Source organism: Zingiber officinale, chromosome 5B, assembly GCF_018446385.1.
Source record: "Zingiber officinale cultivar Zhangliang chromosome 5B, Zo_v1.1, whole genome shotgun sequence".
Lineage (NCBI taxonomy): Eukaryota > Viridiplantae > Streptophyta > Magnoliopsida > Zingiberales > Zingiberaceae > Zingiber > Zingiber officinale.
In genome coordinates, this window is record NC_055995.1 from 4,248,041 (window position 1) to 4,256,471 (window position 8,431).

An 8,431-nucleotide genomic window follows, 5' to 3' on the forward strand; every position below is an offset into this window, starting at 1 on the left:
CTTTTTTAGTTATATGATCTGCCATAGTTCCTTGATCGAGGACCCCCGCGCCGATCGGACGGGTATATATTATCTGAGCTACGAGCTCACTGTCGAAGACTTCCGTGCCGATCAGTCGGGATTGTATTTACGAAGACTCCCGCGCCGATCGACCGGGTGTATATTATCTGAGCCACGAGCTCACTGTCGAAGACTCCCGTGCCGATCGGTCGGGATTGTATTTATGAAAACTTCCGCTTCGATCGATCGGGATTGTATTTACGGAGACTCCCAGGCCGATCAACCGAAATTGTATTTACGAAGACTCACGCGCCGATCGGCCGAGATTGTATTTACGAAGACTCCCGTCTTGAAGACCGTCGAGCGGCGACGTTAAATCCTAGAGTCGAAGTGGCGACTATAAAAACCCTGCCTTGAAGACCGTCGAACGACGACGTTAAACCCCAGAATCGAAGCGGCGACTATAAAATCTCCGTCTTGAAGATCGTCGAGTGGCGACGTTAAATCCTAGAGTCGAAGTGGCGACTATAAAAACTCCACCTTAAAGATCATTGAGCGGCGACGTTAAATCCCAGAGTCGAAGAGACGACTATAAAAACTCTGTCATGTTATTAGACTTTACATTTATTATTATTATTATTATTATTATTATTATTATTATTAGACTTTACATTTGTTTTTAGTTTACATTTTTTAACTTCATGCTGTTTACGTTTTTTATTTGGTAAGTTTACTTTTTTTATTTTTTTTTTTTTTTTATTTTTTTTATTTTACGTTATTTTAACGTTACTATATTTTTAAAAATACAAATTTATTTTTTAAATAAAATACCACAGTTTTATTTTTTATTTAGCTTTTATCATTTAAAATGAAATTGTCATTAAAACTCACTCACCATTTTTATTAGTGTTTAATATGTTTTTATTAAAAATAATTAAATTATGAGTATACTATATATAGATGTTTAATTTTTTTCAATTATATTTTCTTTTATATATGATATTAATTTTAATATAGTTTTTTAAAATAATGGTAGTTAAGTGGAACCAAGAAAATTATTAGTATATGAGATATATGAGATGAAAGTTAAAAATATGATGAAGATAAAGACAGGGGTGGATCCAGTGAGGGGGGGGTGGCATCGGCGATTGCCTCCTCTTGTCAGCTGTGGAACTCCTAGTATTATGAGGTTCTACTGATAGAGATGAGGGATACCGCTCCTTGTTTATCATGATTGTCCCTCTATACTTGAATTCCTAGATCCACCACTGGATACAGATGAAAATGATAAATTGGGAAAATCCGATCCAAATAAAGACTCATTGTCATCTCTAAGTAGACCAAGAAATCACACAGAGTTTACTATTGGATTTGAATTTTGAAGGACAAGGTTGGCCCATGAACGAGCTTGGAGATTGGGTCACGTTATGAAAAGCTTCTTTCCTGAAACTGAAAACTTGGAGAAGGCTTTTTGATAAAGGCAGACATCGTGTTCGTGGTGCTGCTATTGAAGCTCAGGGACCTGTTAATGAAAAGGATCGTAGAAATGGCAATAATAGAGTTGCATGGCTGGAAGAAAGCAATGCAGGTGGCAAATCAGTTGACATCGATGACGATTGTTCAAGTTGAGTCGGTATCGATATATTTTTTTCTTTTTTGAAGAGATTATATAGCATGCATCTCAAGGAGAAATTTAGAAGAAACGTAGAGATCGAAAAGTATGAGATAGATATCAATTAGATTATATGAGAATTAGATATCATTTATTCACATTGAAATTTATTGTAGTTGAGAATGAAAACAGAAAGTCGAGTTAAAATGGGATATTACTTTAAGAAACTTGATTCATTTAGTTCTGTGTGTTCCTTTTATTTTATTTTGAATAATATAATTTTCGATGAATGATAACATGGGGTGGTGGCGCAGTTGGCTAGCGCGTAGGTCTCATAGCTCTGAGTAATCCTGAGGTCGAGAGTTCGAGCCTCTCTCACCCCAATAAATTTTTTTGTTTGTCAACCCTATTTTGCCTAAAAGACCATTTTCACATAATTAAAATAAGTTTCCTTAATTCCCATCAAAAACTCCATCCCCTCAACTCTTTTAGCTAGCGTAAACACAACCTAAATCTCAATCCTTTCCTAGAAAGAACCTCGTGAAGTTTGATGGCGATGAAAAAAAGAATAATTAATTAGATTGGGTAACGTCGAGTCTGGAGTGACCGGTTCGAGTTCACGAAAATTTTTCATCAGTCAGAAGAGTAAATCAGAAAGCGTTCACAGCGGGCAGCCCAAGAGCCCATCATCCTTTAGTTGCGTACCCCATTTAGAGAAAAAATTTCTACAAATTCATCATAGCTGAGACTCGAATTACAGGTACATAGATGATAACTTGAATACTCTATCATTACATCATAGCTCCCGGGGCTCTGATGGCGATGAAGAAACAAAGGAAGAGGCATCTGATCAGCCAATTATCAGTCACACACTCCCACAATATGTCAACCCTATTGTCTGTCCGTCTGTCTGCTCAAATCTGTTCCTGCTCTCATCCCTCTTCATCTCATTTCCACATAGTGGAGCTGCATCGTACGTGCGTGCGTGCATGCATGCATGGTGGCAGTCGTGTGGTCACGTCGCTTTCCCTTTAGTGGAGCTCCTCGATCGTCAACCTTCGTTACGGCAGGAAGCCAGGAAGACGATCGAGCAAAGTAGTGCTACTGCTGTCCCTCGCACCCACTGATTTCAGATCAGATCCTTGGAGCCATCCTGAGTAAAACAAAGTGTGTCATCTTAAATTATTTGAGTATCTTTCATCCAAAGTTTGTTGTCGGTGGTAAGCTTGTCGTCTCATGGTGGTGGCTCAGAATAACCCAGTCCGGACGGGTTTCATGCATTGTTCTCGCTCAGCCAGTCATTAAGTTTATACTACTTTATTCTGAGCTAGCATCAATCACACACGTATCTCATCTTCCTCCCCAAGTGCATGCGAAACTCCTTATAATTAAATACCTCACTAAGATCATTCCTTTCAGACTAATTAATTTGTAACCAGAGTGCAGTATACTGCCAGAGAAGAAGACATTTAGATGTGCAAGAAACTCACTCTCTGCTCTCACATCCATCCATTCATGATTCATCCATTAATTTGTTGACACTTTTGTCATCTTCACCTCTGAATCTAAAGGCAGAAATTAGAGTTTAGACTATAGCTAGGCACTGTTAGAAATTTGGTGCCATATATGACCAGACAAATTATATGCACAGAACCATATAGACTTTTTTCTGAAATACAGCTGCATATGCCAAAGGTGTTCAATGGTCTTGATTCACATGGATAATCATTCATTCTTACTTCTAGCAATTCTCATCCTATTTAATTTCTCTGCATTTCAACTCCAATTTTGACATAATTATGTGCCTAAATAGTTGCATAGGATATTATTTCACTATGTACAAAAATCATCAATTATTGGATCAATCAAAATAGTTGTATTATATTTCTCATTGCTTCCCAAACTATTCTATGCTAGCTATAAATATTGTTGGGTCAATCTTGATATATAGGTGTATGCTCTCAGTGAAAAAAATATAATCATTTTTTGCTATAATATTATTTATAGCAATATTAAGTTCTCTAATTAACAATATTGTTATTTAAATTTAAACCCCTATATATATTGACAAAAAAAAAAACTTTTGAATTTAGCTCATTTATTAATAGATCAAGCCATCCTCAATACCTAATAGCTGTGACACTGATATATATTTGTTAAGTTCAAGTGATTGTACCTTCTAAAAATGGATATTATACAAGCTTGCAAGTTGAGGGAACAAATTATATACATTTTTTAAAAGAATGACAGAAATACTAAAATAGCATAATAATTGTTTCCTCGATCATTAGATAGATATAACTTTGTATTGGATTACTAGAAAAGAAAATTAAAAGTTAACGATCAGGAGAATTAGAATGAGTTGCATAAACAATTTAGGCAAACATTAAAAGGACAATCCAAATTTATCAAATAGTGTTCCTTTTTTCCAAAAAAAAAAAAAAACTAAAAGGGTGCCTTATCATATATTTTATCTCAAAAATACTCCTAATTCAAGCGTTGTTATAGTGATTACCGAATAGCTGGTACAACAATGTGTCTAGGGTTTAGAGTTTAATTTGATTAAAATGAAATAGATATATAATTTTTCACATTGTAGCAACTATTTATAGTTGTTGGATTTGGTAGTGGTGGTGCAATCTGAACACGAGGAGAATGACGGTATAACACCGCTTAGGTGAAGTCGAGGCTAGAATTAGACTATATTTTTAAGATGAATTTGCCCCTTATATGGTGCTCATGGAACACGATAATTGTCTCTCAAAATATAACGACTTTATCTTGCGATAGCAACACTGCAAATCACAAAACTTTCGAACAAAAAATTCTTCACAAACTCTCCAAATATAAGTATGGAATGCAATGCTTTCTTTGTTTTGAATTGGAATGAATGAAATGACAAAGCGAGGGGCTTATTTATACTTTCTGAAGGGTTAGATGAACCCCTTGGTTCAATCAAATCTCATCCATCACGTTGAATTGGATGATCCAGATCATATCTCTTCCTATAGAATATAATGTCTCTTCATTTGGATGTCTTCTATTTTGAATTCAATGGCTGAAGTTACGTCATGCAAATGACACTTATGCATTCTCATTTGGATGAACCCGATTTGTCCATCTTAATATGACGATCTAGGTTAAGTCATGTCACATATTAAGTGATGAACTTTAACTTCTTATTTATACCCTTATTAGTTCAAAGTCAATTTTTCAATAATCTCTCACATGAATGAAAATTAATACATGTATGTATTTTGACATCAAGGGAGAGTTCAATTAAAAGATCATTATTTCAGGAGAGGTAGCTTATGACTTTAAACCTTCCTTAGTAGAATACCATCAAATTTACTAAGATGCTTAGCGAACACGATGTCTTAAACTACTCAATCGTTTGTGTAAATCAAGACAATGGTACCTACACAATAACATTTCTCACTTCTTTATAGTTCTTACTATTTTTTCATTTTGGTCATAGATAACATCTTAGATTCATAAGTGATTCATTGAAGTGACTAATCTTCACACTTTTATAGATGACCTCCTATAAAAAGTATTTTAACATACTCTACTGTTTAAGTATAGAAGGCATTAGAAGTTTATAACTTAGCCTCACCACATATGGTAGGCAACACTTTTTCTATCCTAGGAATGAGAGAGGAAAGTCCAAGTGCTCATACTAACTTTCATAATTTCATTGTTCCATTGAATCAAGATCTTAGGATTACCACTATATATGAATGTTCTTGTTTATAGATTTTCAATCTCATTCCTCTTAATGTGTAATATATTTGATCTCTATTCAAACTTTTTGTAAATGGATTCACCAAGTTATCTTTTGATTTGACAAAATAGACAGAGATAACTCCATTGAAGATCAATTGCCTAATAGTATAGTGTTGTCAATGAATATGTTGTGTCTTACCATTATACATGCTATTTTATGCACTTGTAATTGCTTATTGATTATCACAATATATCATCATGACAGACACTACTTGGCCCAACATAAGCTATCCTCTAAGAGGTTACAAAGTCATTCAACTTCTTCTGTGGCTTTATTTAAGACTATAAACTCAGATTCCATAGTTGATCAAGCTATGCACGCTTATTTCATGAATTTCCATGACACTGTTTCACCACCAATGGTAAATACATATCCACTAGTGGATTTGGAATTTTTTATATCAGATATCCAATTTACATCGCAATAGTTTTCTAGTACTGCTGGATATATCGTATAAGGTAATTTATATTCTAATGTGTATCTTGAATATTTAAGAACCTTTATTAATGTCTTCCAATGGTCATCATTTGGATTACTTATAAATGCACTTAATTTATTGACCATATAGATAATATCTAGATGTGTACAATTAGTGACATACATTAGACTGTCAATTATCCTTAAAATTTTAAATTAGGATACAAGTTCACCATGATTTTTAGTCAAATGCAAGCTTAAGTCCACCTATATTTGTAAGGGAAAAGATCATATGAATTAAATATTTTTAGCAATGTCTTAATATAATGAGATTGCGAAAGGACAATTCTTTCATATCAAAGTTTTTGATTAACATCTTATTAGTAGTCATAATTATATCATAATTACTCCCCATGATAAAAATATCATCTACATATAGACATATGATAACAAATGAGTTAGGTATGCCTTTGATATATATGCTTTTGTCGCATTCATTTATTTTAAATCCATTTGACATTATAGTTTTTTCAAATTTTGTGTGCCACTATTTTGGTGCTTCTTTTACCCCATATAGTGACTTCATGAGTCTGCACACCTTATTTTTTTATTTAGAGCCACAAACCCTTTAATTTTCTTTATATATATTTCTTCATTTAATTCACCATTTAAAAATGCTATTTTCACATCCATTTTCTCAATGTTATGTATTGCAGTCAGAGCCGGTCCTGGTTGTTTAAAGGCCCTGGGCAAAACTATTAGTTATGCCCCAATTTTATCTTTCCACCAAAACTTAAACAATGTATTCAGCAGAGTGGTTAAGAATTAAAATCTTTCTAAATACTAGTCCCTATAAAGTAGTACTAAGGAGTTCAGAATAGCAAAACACAAGAAAAAGATATCTGAACAGTAGAATTATTTGCTTCTGATAGATTCTACAAGGAGGTCCAAGTTCAGTCCAGATATTCTACAAAAAATCATAAGAATTTGTAAGGCGTGGAAACACATTTGGGTGAAACTACGAAAAAACTTTATAATTTATTGAGGAAAATAGAGATATGTAGGGGGGCATGTTAGAAAGAAGTGACTGCTAGATATATAGCAGCAATATTTCCAATAGAGATGATGGGAGATAATTTAAGGAAGCATACCATAACTAGAGAAAGGAAAAATAAACTTACCTGTGGTGATGCACCAAAAGGAATATGCTGACCTCCAACAGTGAAGCATAATTCCTCTCCAAACTACATACAAGGAATAAAAAAGGAAGTTCATTTATGGAGAATTTATAAAAATAGATCAATATTTAGAATTTCTGTATCTTTTCAATCCACATATTCAACGAAGAAATGAATGCCACGGGTGGTGGTGGAATGTTTTAGAATCACACAAATAAAGCTAAAACAAGAAACTTAAGTAACATGTTATTGATGTTCTGGAAGTCATTTAGAAGCAATATCAAATAGGAGAGGGTCCAACTAAGACCGCATACTAACCTTAACGTGCACTTCTTCCATGTATAGACTGTCAACAGGCAATGGAGGGAACGGTCATCAGCGATAGCAGTTGTGAAAACCTAAACATAGGAGAAGCATTAATATCATCTATACAAAAGTTTACAAATTCTAACCCAACATAATCACCATGAAAGCAAACATAATTTAAGGTACTGCTTGAGAATGTGGGAAAAATTATAGAAAAACAATAAGATAATTCAAGCATACCATGAAAACACTTTTCCACCCAAACTTCACATGATTAACACAACTCAAAACCATCTGAGAAACACATCAAACAATAAGCTCACAAATTTCAGAAGAATTACTTTTCTGCATGATGACCACAAAAGGTTTCAAGAATTCATTCTGGAAGTTATAATTAGCAAGTTCTTCTCGCTCCAAAAATTTCATAGCTAATTGCCTTAGTGAATCCATTACAAAGATTGCGACTGAAAGATTTTCTGACAACCCAACTGAAACAAAAAATTCAAAAAGAACATTCCAGATGCAGGACCAAACCAATCGTATACGATTCATATTGTAATGCCTGCATGGACAAAAGGTGAGGTCAAATTAACTAGTTTCACTTGTTAAGCAAACAACTTAATAACAGAAAAGTAGCAAGTGTAGAAGGATCACAAAAAGAAAAAAAAAAGTAAAAAAAACACAGAGGCAACTCATTTAAAGTGTCTTCGTGATGCACTTTTAAAGGCAAAATCATCAATAATATCATCATATTCAATATTTTCCAAAATATTTTTTTCAATACATAAAATTGCTAATCCATTTAGCCAATCTTGAGTCATTGTGGTCCGTAAATAAGATTTTATTAATTTTAATTTTAAAAAACTTCTTTCGGCAGATGCCACTGTCACGGGTATTGTTAATAATATCCTATAAGCAATTATCACATTTGGAAACATATCCATTGTTTTTAAAAACTCTAATATTTGAATGGAAGACCATTTTTTATTTGTTTCATAAGATTCACTTGGTAACATTACTTGCAAAACTTGTAATTCTGAAAACATATATTTTGCATCAATATCAGAAGCGTCACCAATTTTTCAAAGTATTTTCAAGATTCACACAAGAACTCATTAATTCATCATCATC

At 33.6% G+C, this 8,431-nt stretch overlaps 1 long non-coding RNA gene and 1 other non-coding gene across 2 annotated transcripts; one reads left to right on the forward strand and one right to left on the reverse strand.

Annotated features, from left to right (window-relative positions):
* The first annotated feature begins 1,911 nt into the window (after positions 1-1,911).
* On the forward strand, positions 1,912-1,995 carry TRNAM-CAU. Its single transcript is given in 2 exon segments — positions 1,912-1,949; positions 1,960-1,995. It is a non-coding gene; the product is annotated as a tRNA-Met (tRNA).
* Positions 1,996-6,718: 4,723 nt separating this feature from the next.
* On the reverse strand, positions 6,719-7,383 carry LOC121987213. Its single transcript, XR_006113439.1, has 3 exons — positions 7,313-7,383; positions 6,998-7,060; positions 6,719-6,783 (listed from the first exon to the last, which is right to left on the reverse strand). It is a non-coding gene; the product is annotated as an uncharacterized LOC121987213 (long non-coding RNA).
* Between the last annotated feature and the right edge of the window lie 1,048 nt (positions 7,384-8,431).